General features: G+C 32.8%; 1 protein-coding gene across 2 annotated transcripts in view; it reads right to left on the reverse strand.

Annotated features, from left to right (window-relative positions):
- LOC123708267 (tyrosine-protein kinase Fer) overlaps positions 1–15427 on the reverse strand; it is a 34780-nt gene that overhangs the window by 17453 nt on the left and 1900 nt on the right. The gene's annotated exons all lie outside the window — the stretch shown is intronic.

The raw sequence follows: 15427 nt of genomic DNA on the forward strand, positions 1-15427 counted from the left end.
GGCGTGTGTCAAGCAAGGCTGTAAATGATTTTATTAGATATCTATCATCAGATAGATGATCATGAAACAGATACAAAAATCTAAGGCCCAGACAAAACTATTTGTAGTGAGTCTAAAAATAATAGTAATGCATAATAATAGAATTATCATGTCAATTCAAATTTATGTAAGAATTACGCATAATCAGTTTTCAACGTTAAAACTGCAGCCAAACGAATTCGATACAAGGAAAATGCGTCACTAAGAATGCTGATAAGTACATGTCTCGCTAGTAACATTTTAATTGAACTTATGAGTCATGAGGTAATTTGGAATGTGTTCAATGAAGTGCTGGGATACACCCTGGAGCGAGTGACGTCATTGGCGTTCCAGACATTCAAGAATCAAGATAAGAAATGTGTCCCAACTTTCACACGATGGACATTGTTATATTGTCTACCATTAAATAAACTTTGTCGCGGTTTATGCGAGACAAGACTATTCCGAAATTAAAATAATTCAATTTCAATAGGGAAGATGGTTCAGAACTCTTCAGTTTCAGAGATTCGGTTGTAAATGTATTAAAACCTCAGATAATACAAAACCATTGTATCCCAAAGAAAAGCTCTATATACCAAATACTGACCTCGCCAATAGCGTTAATATACTCGTAGCAATATTTCAATAGACTATAATCATACCATCAAAAAGTACTTTGTTATGTTGATGTGGCAGTCTGGCATGGCCGCTGAAAAGCACCCGAAAATCCATAGATCAAGTTATGTAAATAATGTTTAAAATGTGCGTAAATCAAAGACCAAACATTAATAATTAAGGAAACCAATCTTTTAGCTATAACGTAAACTGATGACAAATGAAAATTTAAGTCTTTAAATGGATTTAAAGAATAATAATACACGCTCTTCATATCAATTAGCTAATGCCAGGAAGATTCGACGATTGTTTTCACCATAATTTGTATGAAGGTAAGGTACGTGTGAATGGACAAGGAAGTAAAGGTGTGGTCTGAACACCTGGCTTTCACCACACGTGCTGAGCGTGACGCTGTCAACTGTATAATTTACTGCTGTTTACTATGCCTCTTAGGGCTTACATACTGCATGCTGTAGAAAAGCGGAAGGCTACTGCTTTATAGCTTTAAACACTAATCTGAAACCACCACCTATTTACATCCCCATACAACTTGAATTGAGGACTCCAACCAAGGACGTATCCAATACTTGAATTGGCGCCACCGGAATACTTACAGGGTACCTCCCAAGTAAGTATACCTCCATCTATATACTATAACTATAAATACATATATTATGAACATAAACGTTGAAGATTGAGTTCATATTGCTTACTACACTTCGGTCTTTAAAACTATGCGTTCACGATTCATTCACTCACATGATGATTTTCTCACAGCGGGATCCAAATCGAAGAAGTAAAACTACTAAAATTGATTTAGAATTTATAATTGCACAAACACCTTGTAGAAATAAGCGCATAAGATGGAGAAGATAAAACTGTATATGATATGTGGTAAATTTGCTCAGAAATGACATAATGTAAGATATTCCGTCATTGAGACACTATAATTAGTTTATTAGTGCGTGATCTATGATTTGTTTAAGCTGCCTTATCTGTAGCATCAAAGATAACATCGGTCTCTTTACAAGTTAGACCGTGTAATAATATTATAGGTAGTAAAATTAAATTATGTCCTGCGATTTCTTTTATTTCTGCTAGTATTGAATATAAAGCAAAATAGAACTGACTGTTAAAGAGAATTTAAATCGAAAAGCTTAAATAATATATAAATCTTCGGTTTGTATAATTTCAATTTTATCATGACAGTTAATATAGAACCTCAAACGAAAAAAAATTCTTATGCAACGTTTAGCACTTTACTCAGATATACAAGAAGATATATATACGATAGCTATCATCGAGTCATTATCTTAGTTATGGAGCTGGCGAGCAAAATTTGTGATCAGCACACATGGCAGACGTTATTAATAGTGATAATTATACCCTAAGAAACATGAAGGACCTCGTCTGCGACCATGGTGACGCTGCGTTGTCAATTTACAGCGTTTCATATATGTTAAAAAGGTGGGTGATATTATGTGCACATGTCTGCCTCTGGGGCTGATGATAGTCATCCTGCAAACCCAAAAATTCGAAGAGACAGACATCCAGGGCTCTGGCTCAGTAGCGAATTCCAGTGACGCTTTTCTCTAATCCACTCTCACGTGTTTTGCTTCACCGTACGAGCGAGTGATTAATGCGCACATAGACAGAAAGTCCATAGGTGCACAGCCGAGGTTCGAACCTACGACCTCATAGATGAACAGCTTAAGCCATTAGGCCAACACTGTTGGAAAATGACTAACGCCTCCGTTTCTAACTTAATCTATCAGCGAGAATTAGTTGTTGTACTTATAAATGTTAATAATATTTGTTTTCCATCTATCCACTAACGCACCCCTATTGTCCTTTTAAATGCGAAATCGTTCAATACTTTATCAAACGTGTCGTAGTACTGTCGCGTATGAAAAGAAAGCCCCGTGCATAAAAAGCCTTATATGGCCTTAACATCGTCATACACATTAGTGGGTACATTTAATTGCTCTTAAGGTTGGGCAGTACATGTGAACTGGTTCTTGCTCAACAGTCTCATATGGCCCTTCTATTTTGATATCGGATGAAGTGGAGCAGATTTTATCGTAATTCATAGGAAGGAAAACAACTTTTAAATACAGAGGCTGACCAGATAAAAAATATTGCCAAGAGAATTGGCAAGATTTGTTTCTTTTTACATCAAATATTTCATAACTAATATAAAATTCATTAATTTAAAAAATATGGAAATGAAGAACTGGCCCGTCACTCTGTTAAATTGCAAAGTTTTTTATTTTACAAAATGTTTGTAAGCGGCATCTTAATGTTTGACGTTACTGATTTTTTTTTAGATTGTTGGAAAAATGCTTTGAAATGTTTAACACTTCAAATTACGAACGCTTCCTAGTAAGTAATGTAATATATTTCTTTGATATGCACTCGACAATTCTAAGAAAGTTTAAGGAATAATCTTCGGGTATCACAGAGCGAAGCGACAAAGACCGCCAGGGGCGCGCGCTCCGATCCCACGGCGCTGCGGTGTATCAATTAGAAGCATCACGCCTACATAAGGGAATTAGATATATAGTTATTTAAATAAATCCTATATACTTTACTGTTTGCGCAGTAAGAAATAAGAAATTTATTTAAAAAATATTCAATTTTTCAGTCAACTCTGTCTTCCATATCACATAACGTATAGAAGAGAACTTGTTAAAAAAAATATTATAATAGCAGCAAAGATATAAAATCCTATTTAAAGTGAAACTAATAGTTATTTAGATAAATAGTATAAATTTACTTAATTTCAAATTTTTACCATTAATTTACTGTTTACGCTGAAATTTCTTTAAAACTATTCAATTTTTCAGTCAACTCTGTCTTCCATATCACATAACGTATAGAAGAGAACTTGTTAAAAAAAATATTATAATAGCAGCAAAGATATAAAATCCTATTTAAAGTGAAACTAATAGTTATTTAGATAAATAGTATAAATTTACTTAATTTCAAATTTTTACTATTAATTTACTGTTTACGCTGAAATTTCTTTAAAAACTATTCCAATTTTCAGTCAACTCTGTTTTTCATATCACATACCGTATAGAAGAGAACTTGTTAAAAAAAATATTATAATAGCAGCAAAGATATAAAATCCTATTTAAAGTGAAACTAAAGATTGCAGTGCGTCGTTTGCGGTTCATACACCTAACTGTTTAGTATGTAGAGAGCAGGACAGAACTGATTTTACATTGTCTTGCAAGTTGTAGGTAAGATCATACAGGACATTGACATACATGTCGCCATATTAATTGCAATGTTTGCGCTACAAGGATAATAACCGTTATAGCCGTTAATTAATTATAGGTTTATGTTTTTGCTGTTGCTGTTAAATATCGAACCAGTGTAGTTGGTCTAAAGCTGTATTTAATTGTTCTTGGAAGCTTGCCTTTGTACTGGTTTTGCGTATGGACACACATGGAGCTTTTTACGGTCTTTAATATACTTTTATCTAACTCTTGTGTCAGTCTGACTATCTTACTACAAAAATCGTCAAATTTCAAAGGCCGGCAACGCACTTGCGAGACTTCGTGCAATATGCGGCGGTATCACTTTACATTTGGTCTGCTGCCCGTTTGGCGATTGCCTCAAAAAACCCTACGGTAGTCATAGTTCGCGCTTCTGAATCTTAGCTTTAGTGCTAAGTATGACTTTCGTATGTCAATAGCATATTGGATTTTGGAGTTCACTAAATTCAGAACTCACAGAACGTTCGAATGAACAACATAGTGTGTACACACGTTAACATCTAAAGCTAAAAACACATCATAAACCGTATTAGATAATTATTAAACATCCGTGAAGATAATAATGGTAAATAAAGAGATACTGAAGAGTGCCGAGTTCTCGGTATAGTCGCGTGTTGCTACCAAACTATTTAAACAGCTAAGCAAACTTACGCTTATCTGTAACCGATTTTAAAAACGTTGAATGTTTTCTTATCGTGTTTTAAGGTTCTTTTGTCATCGATTTGTATTGTTAAAGTCTACTGGTCATATAGTCACTTTTCGATTTTAGATATCGAACAAAAGGAATGCTTTTGTGCAAAACAAAGATCACAAAATGACTGTTCAATTAGATTAAAGTTTTAAAATCGGATACTTTGCTGGACGTTTTGATATAACTTATTTTGTTATTTTTGTTTATATTATATTTATTAAATTAAAATAAAAACAAATAACATTAATTATTAGGCAACGGGCCGCATTATCGCTAAAAGACGATCTCTTGCAGGAAACCCTAGTAAGGAAAAGAACAAAAAAAACTAAAGGTAAAGTGCATGAAGTGGATAATCAAATCAACAAAAATAAAATTACAAGTAAAACAATCCGATTTCCTAGAAGTAGTTTTTTCGTGTCGATGATACCTTAGTATAAACTGCATGATTTAACCTTATCTTGACTTCAGTTAAATCAGCAGGTTGTATACATTAACTAGGTCAGGTTATTTACCTCTGACACGTTATCTACAGTCTCTATATATAAACGTTTATACTGTTACCATGTGTAAACAGCATTTTAGAGTGAATTTTAACAAAACAATGACGACTGAATGACGTATTTTAATTCTATGTATTAACCTTGCATAATATATATTTAAATATTGCTTTTACTTTTAACCAATCAGTATTCAGAAAGTTAGCTTTCCCTCCAAACCTGCCCAGTGGCCATAAGTTTATAGTACTATAGCCATCTAAGATGACGATTGACTTAGAAACTTGTTACTGGTGAAAACTTGTTGCAAACCTGTAGATATTTTACCATTTTCCTACAAGGCGGCTGAATGTAAATTCTGCGGCGTTAACATAATCGTTTAGTAAATTATTTGTTGTCAAGTAGAACGTGTTAATGATTTAGCCATAAACAACTTCAATACGAAATCGATCTGATAGTTGGTGGGAAAAAATCAACAGAATCAATAAAGTATACAATAACCACTGTTAGATATAGAAGCGTCGGAGACCGGCGAGCTTCAATAAGTTAACAACGAACAAAGGTTGTACACGCAGACGCACACAATGACACGGCTGCGCCAGCAACTACAGGTTTACTCAATGAACTGTGGTCAGGGCTGGGCGTATTGCCTCGGGATTTATCGAGCCTTAAACACAGACATTGGTTACCAGTATCATATTCGAGATGGTTTATGTTTCATCAACCTGTTCCGTTATTATCGTGCCGTCATAAAACATTACATTAACCCGGATTTATTAGTTTTAATCTATTTTAACGCAAAGTTTTAAAATTATTAAATCTAAATTGGAGTATTTACAATCACTGCCAATATATTTTGGTAGATGCGTCATCTTCGTTAAATGTGGCATCAGCAAGGCAACGGCAATCTAGTTCTACGTCTATCTAACTAATTTATTTACATATTATGTCAGGAAATCTCTTTACATGTTAATTTTTAATCTGGAGTAGGTTGTGATTAGTTAATTATATCTGTGAAATCTTATCTTTAGTGCGAGAATTATTGGCCATACAAAAAGTTGGGTTACTTTTCGATATAGTTGGGACAACAGCGGGTGGTCCTGCGATTCCATAGGTAGAAAACAGGAGTAATCAATTCTATGCTTCTTTTAACTAGAACCTATTTTTAAACATCGTATTTGTTTATTAATATTTGTCTTTCACACGTATCAATATATTGCACTTGTAATTTGTAAGTAAATTTTAATAAATCCCTTACGGCATCCGGTCACAAGTCTAGTAATAAAATATAGGCGTTAAGATGCAGACCCATGGGTGGTCGACGCGAAATTCGGCGGACTCTGCCCTCAGGAGCGAAGACCGGTTCTGAGAACGTCGGCAACTATTGTTAGCTGGTACACCGGTTACTTCACAACCGAGCCTCTTATCTGTTAGGAACATGCTTAAGTAGATCATTGTAATGACAATTGACATTGATAAATTGCTTACAAATTCATTAATTAAACCAATTTACTTTTGAATTTTTTCATCCCCCCGCGGTATACCACTAAAACTCAAACAAATAAATCATTCGATAGAATATGACAGGTACGTAAGAAAACATACCTTCGTCATGTGATTAAAAAGGCGTTTTAAACGACAAACTGCCGCACCAAACTAAACAATATAAGAGACTAATCTTCACGTCCGCCATATTTCATTTTAGAAGCCATTGTCAAACTTGAGGTCAGAGGCAAATAGAAGAGCTCACTTTTTCTATACCAGTAAAAACGCCGCCTCTTTAAAATTCGAACCCTAATAAGTTTTTTCGTTCTATCTTTTCATTAATTTATTACGTTGAATCTTCGCTGTCACTTTTAAGTTTTGTTGTATACGTTTCGAGTTACCTGAGTTCATTCTAGAGAATTTATAGAATACAATTTAATCAAACCCCAATAAAGCAGGAAGCTGTAAACCTGTATCATACGATAATTAAATAATGAATTTGGTCCTTTGTGAAACATTAACGACTTGTATTGATACTTAGTTAAGACTTAATAGATCTAAAGGAAAGCTTGAAAGTGATCGGCGAAAATGTATTACTAACATTTGAAAAATTAAAAACGTATAAATAAGGTTACTTCTTCAAAGTTAAACTTATGAATTAGTCTAATAAAAAACAAGCATAAACTAGAGGCCACCATACAAAAAAATATTTTTAATTTAGTAATCTAAAAACTAAATTATTATGCAAAAACTTGTTATAGCAAGGCTAGCGTTTAAGGAACTATATAAACCTCCAGCTTCCGTTGCAAAAAAACAGCTTGCAGTAACCAAATTAATTCCACTTAAATTAACACCGGCTGACTAATGGATGAAGCATTGTATTCTTAAAACCACAAATACATAGAATTGGCTTATATATACAAAACAAAATTTTCCTCCTTTACCCGTATTACGATTATTATTTAATTTCCAGTTTATATTAAAGAGACAAATCACAGCACAATTCATACATTATGAAATAGTAACTTCATCAGTTTCAGAGATATATAATTATCATCTATTACGCATTTTATAAACATACAATTGATAAGTAATTGTATCTACGCCAACCCAATTTTCTTAGGATAAAATTCATTTTTGTTGCCACACATCATCACTTTGTGGAATCAGCTACCCACTGAAGTATTCTGGAAGGCATTCTTCCAATACGACTTCGGGTCCTTCAATAAAATAGGGTACCAATTCTTAAAAGGCCTGAACGCGAGCGTTTTCGGATTAAGAGTGCGTCGGTATCACTTAACATCAGATGCGAGTTTGCAGAACAGTGGGTACTTTAAAAAGTCTAGATTTGAGTAACATATGACGGGAGAATCTATAGACATCTCTAAATTAAATTATTATTATTTAAATATTAGTAAATTTTATCCTTTACGACTAATAAAAAAAAATTAAGCAGCGGCTGGGATTCAGTCGTAACTTATTTTTTTTCTGCTTTACCATAAGTTCTGGTTATTTTATTGTGTGTTTATTTTATCTTGTACCTATGTTTTAATTGGATTTTTTTAAAAATATTAAACACTTATTTTAGATGGTAAACATTAATAAATAAATAAGTAACTGTGATTTCGATAGCTATATAGCTAGTCTCTTGTCATTTCAGTAAAATCTAGTTTTTATACGTTTCAAAGTACATACACACAATTAGAGACCAAGAATCAGAAAGGATATTGGCAATTGACCTGAGTTGACACATCAATTAAAGGAGATGCGCTCGAGTTGGGTGCTATGTGCTAAATATATTTAATTGTTTCTAGCTACGAAACGGATAAGGGTGTATAACTTTGAATGATTATTTCAATATTCATAATATATATATATACACCTACAATCTGCGCTAACAAATCACTGCGATGGCGTTAATCCTAAAACGCGCTAACGAAATTATTCCGGCCATTAATATATCTCGACCTTAGTCATTAAGGCCTGCAGTCAGTAGTTACTGGTCGGGGATCCTTCCTTTGGTTTGGAGGAACAGTATGCCTTCCTTCGTCCAAAATATTAATTAAAAAACCAATGGCAATTGGTTTTTGCCTCAAATTTCTGTTTAATTTCATTAATAGGATATAAATCGTCACGTCGAACATTTTTTGTACTGTTTTTTTATATAAGAGGGGGCAAACGATGTTAAGTGAAGCCGCTGCTCATGGACACTCATATTGCTAGAAGGCTCACAGATTTTCCGCCGTTTAGGAATTGGTACGCTTTTCTCGAAGGACCCTGAATGATACGTAGTCGATACGAGTACGATAATAGCGGGTATTAATCTAGCAATTAATTATAAAAATCTTTTTGAGTATCGAACGAAACAAGAGATGCGGAGTTTTAGAGCTATAATTATTTGTGTTTGTGCATCCACAGAGAAAAAATTGTCTAATTTTTTCTCCGCCACTTTGAAATTTTATGTTCTAGTATAATTGATGTATGTATTAGTGTAAAATTTGTGAAGTTATATTTACTTATATATTTATTACATATTGTTTAAGACTTATAAATAAATATGTCCCAATAAATTTTAACATACGGATCACTTAGCGTTTAGTCAAGACTATGAGTCTTAGCCTCGGGTAACACATCGAAATGTGACAAAACAGTCCATAACAGTAAACTTTATAAATGAAGCGATGAGACGTTAGTCATTAACTAATTAGCTATCACACTACACACTACACTAAGCACTGAAAACGTTCAGTTATATGACATTATTTTACGTGTCTGATAACACATATAATGTACTAACAATAACAACTCCACAGTGGAATTTTATTTATGTTTAATTGTGTACAAACTTTTTAGATTATAAAAATACCATTTTTTTTATATTGTGGCATGAGAGATTAATAAGATGTTTTATTTTCTAAATAGCATTAAAAATACACGACCACAGGAACCAAACTTTTAATTTTCTATTAATCAATGTTTAATTCCGTTTCATTAATTTTACTACGTAGGTGAAGAATATTGTATATACAGTATATATGTACAAAATTTATTTATGTTTTTGCTGCTAAATTCTGATAAATACCTATATAGAAAATAACTATTTTTCTTAAAACAACAATAAACTAGAGAATAAACAACACATGGAGTAGTAAAAACAAGTTTTACGTACGGAAATATTGTTTACATACATCCACCATACCATACACAAATTATACATATTACGTGAAGCAGTAAACGAAAAGCATATCTAACACTACAATTGTAGATCATAAAAATAACCTACATTTTATTTCCCACGACGTTACGTTATCTAAACAATTCACATTATAATCGTTATGCCGCATTAGTTTAGGTAAATAAGTCATTTTTTCAGTAAAAACCATTGACATACCTCATTATGTTCTACTAATGAAGGCATAATATAGATGTTTCGAGTACATGTATTCTATAAGACTTAATTTCAGGAGGGCTTAACCTCACTCATATTAACTAGTCCAGCCAGAAATTATTTTATAAACGAAAATGCATTTTTTTTATAATGAAGTAATTACAAAAATTTATACCTACATATTTATTAGTCTCAGCAAAAAATAAAAAAAATATTCTGTTCGAAATGGCCACCATTGTCTTTTATACAGGCCCTTAATGTTTGGCCACGAATCAATGGATTTGCGCACTGTTTCCAAAGGAAATTTTGCCACTGCTTGCAGCGAGGATTTTTTCAGGATTCATTAAGATTTTTTCAGAAGGATTTTTTAAGAGAGTCAATGTCGGCGTGTCGTTTAGAGCAGGTCATGTCCTCTAAAACTGATCATAATTTGAAGTCTAAAGGGTTGGTTCGCAACAGAAGGGGTATTGATCAATCCACTCTCTTTAATTGTAAAGATTAATTTAGGCAATGTCCTGTATCGACTAGAAGTACCGACCTTCAGGTCTTGTTCTATAATACGCGACAGAGTACTAGCAGGAATCTTCATTTCTCGCAATAAGATTTTTGCTTCCTAATGGGGTGTTAACGAATTCTGGCTTTAACAGCCTTAACAGCACGCGGCTGTCCCGATCTTTTCTGGTTTTCGACAGACGAAGTGTTGTTGTATCTGTTCATAGTTGATAGATACGAATATACGGCTGATACTGAGCTATTGAACTGTCTGGAATATGATCGACAACGCCATACCCACTTTGTTCAAGCCGATCACTGCAATCCTATTTTCTTTAACACTCCATTCCATATTGTAATTAGATAATGAACTCGAAGAAATATGTGAAATGGCGCAAAATCTAAGTTATAAATAATATACGTGTCTCAAATTCAAAATAATTAAAAAGTTTTGATGTAACAGTATTTATGGTCTAGACTAGTTACTTATAGCTTGCTCGCGAATTTTTGTACTATAATGTTTTTGAAGTCGTAAGCGAACATTAAAATAATTGTAAACCCTTCGAGAGATTTTTTCCCTTCAACGCCAAGCAATGAACGCCAATAATATTATAATATTACAAAAAGATAAAGTTTCCGGTAATCATATTTACATAAGACTCCACTGTGGACCAAACCCCACGGCGGAGACCATTTAAAATAAAGAATTAACTTTAATTGAAGCAGTGTTGTAGGAGCCAAGCTGTGGCTCAGTAAGAGTTACTAAGAATTATAAAGAGACTAATTGCGGTAAATATATATTCTCTTGGTCATTTCATTAAGTGAAGAAATCGATAACTAAATTATATACCAAAGACAATCAAAATAACTAACGAAAGAGTATTTAAAATATTGTTAAACTACTAATAATACTAATTAAAATGGATAAATAGAAATAAAAATGTTATTAAATTAATGTTATATTTTACTTATAATCGCTGATGTATGTCTATTACAAAATCTATACGTTATTTACGTAAAAATGGCATTAAATTAAAAATATTTAGACCATTACGTCACGTTTATATTTAAGTATTACTGTATCCGTCTTTCTCAATTTGTTATTGAACGACACATATCTAAGTATCGATACAAACATTTACTGCTTTCGACAGTTTTGTAAAATATTCGTATAGGTCGTGATTTCAGAATTCAGATGACCTGCAGCTGAGTTTTACCATTGGACTTCGAGGCAGAATACGAAATTCCACCCGTATCACCTAGACGTCTGTCGTTCCACAACTGAGGATTTTTAAGGCAGTTTTTGTCGCGCACCACCAATATGTGGAACCAGCTACTTAATATAATATTTTCGAAACAATTCAGTTTAGGGTCCTTAAAGACACCAATTCTTAAATGCCCAGAAATGCACTGCGACCCTCTGGTAGTACAAGTATCTATCGGCCGCGGTATCACTCAACATCGTGTAAACGTTCTGCCCCAGTTACATAAAAAAAATTACTACACGAATATTCGAATCATGTTAACGCGTACTTGACTTCCACATAAGTATTTTGTTGATTTCTTTTATATATTTGTTGATGCAAAATATTAATTTACATATATATGAGCATATACTCACCGAGACGGTGCAACGAACTATTTAGAGCAATGCGACATGTAATTCCGAGAAACTCGGCGGTAAGCCAGACCCAAACAAACTTATAGGTACATAAAAACTCTAAAACTTGTTTTAAACCTTTTTGGTTATATATTGTGGCGGCCATTCGATATAACAGAGTACACAAATAATTAAGCTAGTGCTGTAACATAAACACATGATCTTTGAATTATTTTTATTATTTAGTACATACTTTTTAAATAGTTAAAAAACATCTGATTCATTAGTTTAATCAACAAATAAAAATATGTATTATACTATATATGCCATATTCTTCCAAGTATTATTAATATAATGGTGATATCAATGTATCATCAAGCTGCTATGTATATTATAATAATACTAGAAGCTATACAAAATATGTGTTAACAGTTCTATAAGTCGCTAAACTAATTGCAACGTTCATCTCATTACGATAATATGTCGAAATATCACCTACATTTTGGCAATTGATCAAAACCTTCTCACCCGTAGCCAGTGCAATTAATTCCAATTATGACTTCAGAAGGTTAATTATTGCTATTGTTCGGCGTTAATCGATATTTTATGGTCATTTTACTACCATTTTTAATTTCATAGTTTTATTGGGGGTAATTAAATTTAAATCGATGAAAACATACCTCAAGAGTTCGTTTGTAGTCAAATGTTGGGTTAAAATTTAATATTTATTTTTAGCGCTTTCAAACATCAATCAATCAAAACACTCATAACGTTTCTGCTGCGTGACAAACAGCCTTACTGAAATCAACGATACCAGGCAATGGATGTATGGATAATAAAATTATGTTAATAACATGAATTAAAAAAATAGCTAATAAAACTATACTAATTTAATATAATTCAATTGATTTTTATATAACACATTTCCGCTTAATAAATTTATTATTAGTACAAATCGTTTGAATTTTGTAAAACCTTTCAGACAACCCGTACATAATGGGATGATTAATAACTAGTCTATATGATAATCAAATCGTGTACCCAGACAGAAAACAACAAAAAACAAACACGGTTGAAGCAAAGGGTCATATTACACGGGACGAAAGAGGCATCTTAAATTACAATAGGTAGTGGAACCGAAGCCAATAATCTGGCCCACAACAAACTTCGCAAAACTTCCGAATTTTACTCATAAGTATTGACAATTAATTCAAATTTTCGTAATCATATAAAGTATGATTGAAATACTAAAAACGATTAAATATTAATGTATAATATTCATTATTAGAAGATACATAATCAACGTGTCTAAACACTCAAATAGAAAGGTCAATAAGTATTATAAAGATGCGACTAGCTATAATGCTGACAAAGATTGTCAATACTTAATTACGAGAGCTATAAATAGAAGTCACTCCATATAAATGACCTATTGTGAAACCTGAACTATGGGGGCACAATGAAACTGTACCAATTGCACCGTGGGAACATAACAAATTCGCAGAGGTCAAGTATTAAGAATGCACTCCATACGATTATGTCATAAAATAAACGAAACTATACCTACAGCGTAAAACTTATTAAATAAAAGAAATATCTAGGTAGCATAATCTATAGTTATTTTTAAACACACAACATTGACCCTGCATAATAGATAATACTATCAGTAAGGAATTCCTCAGATAAGGGACACACGCAGACAAAGACGTCGAATAATTATATAAAGCTTTAGGTTTTGGTATGCTAATGACTAAGTCAACTTAATAAACAAACGTAATCACTTAGTTTTAAATTTCTATATATAAACAATTGAAATTATTTTTAGTACAAATTTTAAAGTTACATTCCGATGCCGATAATAACCATACCTAAATGGCAAAGTCTTTAATTATTATGATCCAATACTGCCATGTTAAGAAGCTTATTTCCCGCCCCAATAGGACTATTAAGAAAATTACGTACATTTTTAAAATAACATTAAAAGTTAATTAAAATTAGTTATAGTTTAGAGAGATTTTATCAAATTTTCACAGTTCACACGCATAGGATTCATCATTTCTATTAGACAACTGCGATAAGCTACTTGTTCAGTATTTAGAACGTTTCCGGCCAAATCGAAGCCAACTGAGAATAAATTGACATTGTAACCGGATTTATTTCAGTGGCATTTAGATAAATCTTTAACCTTTTTGATATCGGTTACAATTTTGTATCATTTCATAGGTGATTGCATATTGTTTCATAATGAGGATAACGTTGTATTAATTTCCAATCGAACTTAAATGTCAACAGAAACTTTGTATATTCGTCATGCGTATTTATGCATGTCCCTAGTATTCACGATTGTCGTCAGTCATTACCTTGAACATTACTTTCTAAAACTGTTGACACGCTTGAGATTCCAAGTTTCTAAAGGACACTTCGTTCTTAGTTTCACCATCGTTAAAAATAAGTTAATGACCTGCCTCCAAGCTAAACAATAAACTGAGACGGCAATTGAAAAATCAGTATTGATGACGTAATTTAGATCGGTTGGTGGATATTATTATCGCGAAAAGGAGAACAAAACCGATTATTTTTAAAACACTATCCTAGTTTCGTGTTCTAGTAATACAATTACATATTATTAACAGATGGCTTGGAACATAGCGCCTAACATGCGGGTGAAGTTTATTTACAACGAAGGAAAAATTGGCGCGTCTCCAAACGAGCTAAAACGCTGTCTGCGCGATATCTCGTATTGTAATCAAGAAAGCGATAATATAACTGCATATAATCATTGATCGCTATAAACGCTATTCATCACTTCACAGTACCGCAAGTAATTTACTGAAACCGATAGAATTGGCCGACATACCTAAGCTGAGATTGGAAAAGTTAACAGTCAACCGGATCGACACACTTCTTTCTTACACTTAAGACCTAATTTATGTAAGGCACTTGACGTAGAGGAAACGGACGAACGCACATGGAAACTAGATGAGGTTGGCAACGGACCGCCGTTTCATCAAATACTGGTTATCGATAGCTACTTGGTAGCTTTGCGTTTTTTGCGACAAATGCTTAAGTGCTCTTGTGAACTGACACTTTATATAATAGTATTCATATAGCTGACCCGATTCGTACTGCCTAATAGAGGATTAATTAAATAATGCCTCACAGCAAAACTCAAAACATTGATTATAAAGCAAATGTCTATAAAGCTATACGTATTGTATTGTTGTAAAAGTTGTTTACAATTTGAGATTATTACGTGAAGTCTTCCGATATTCTAATTTCTATTTGGGACAAAGACGAATCCAACAAAAATATTAAATTATATTATTCTAAATATACATTAATTAAGAAACGTAAAAATAA

The sequence above is a fragment of the Pieris brassicae genome, chromosome 4 (assembly GCF_905147105.1).
Source record: "Pieris brassicae chromosome 4, ilPieBrab1.1, whole genome shotgun sequence".
Classification (NCBI taxonomy): Eukaryota; Metazoa; Arthropoda; class Insecta; order Lepidoptera; family Pieridae; genus Pieris; species Pieris brassicae.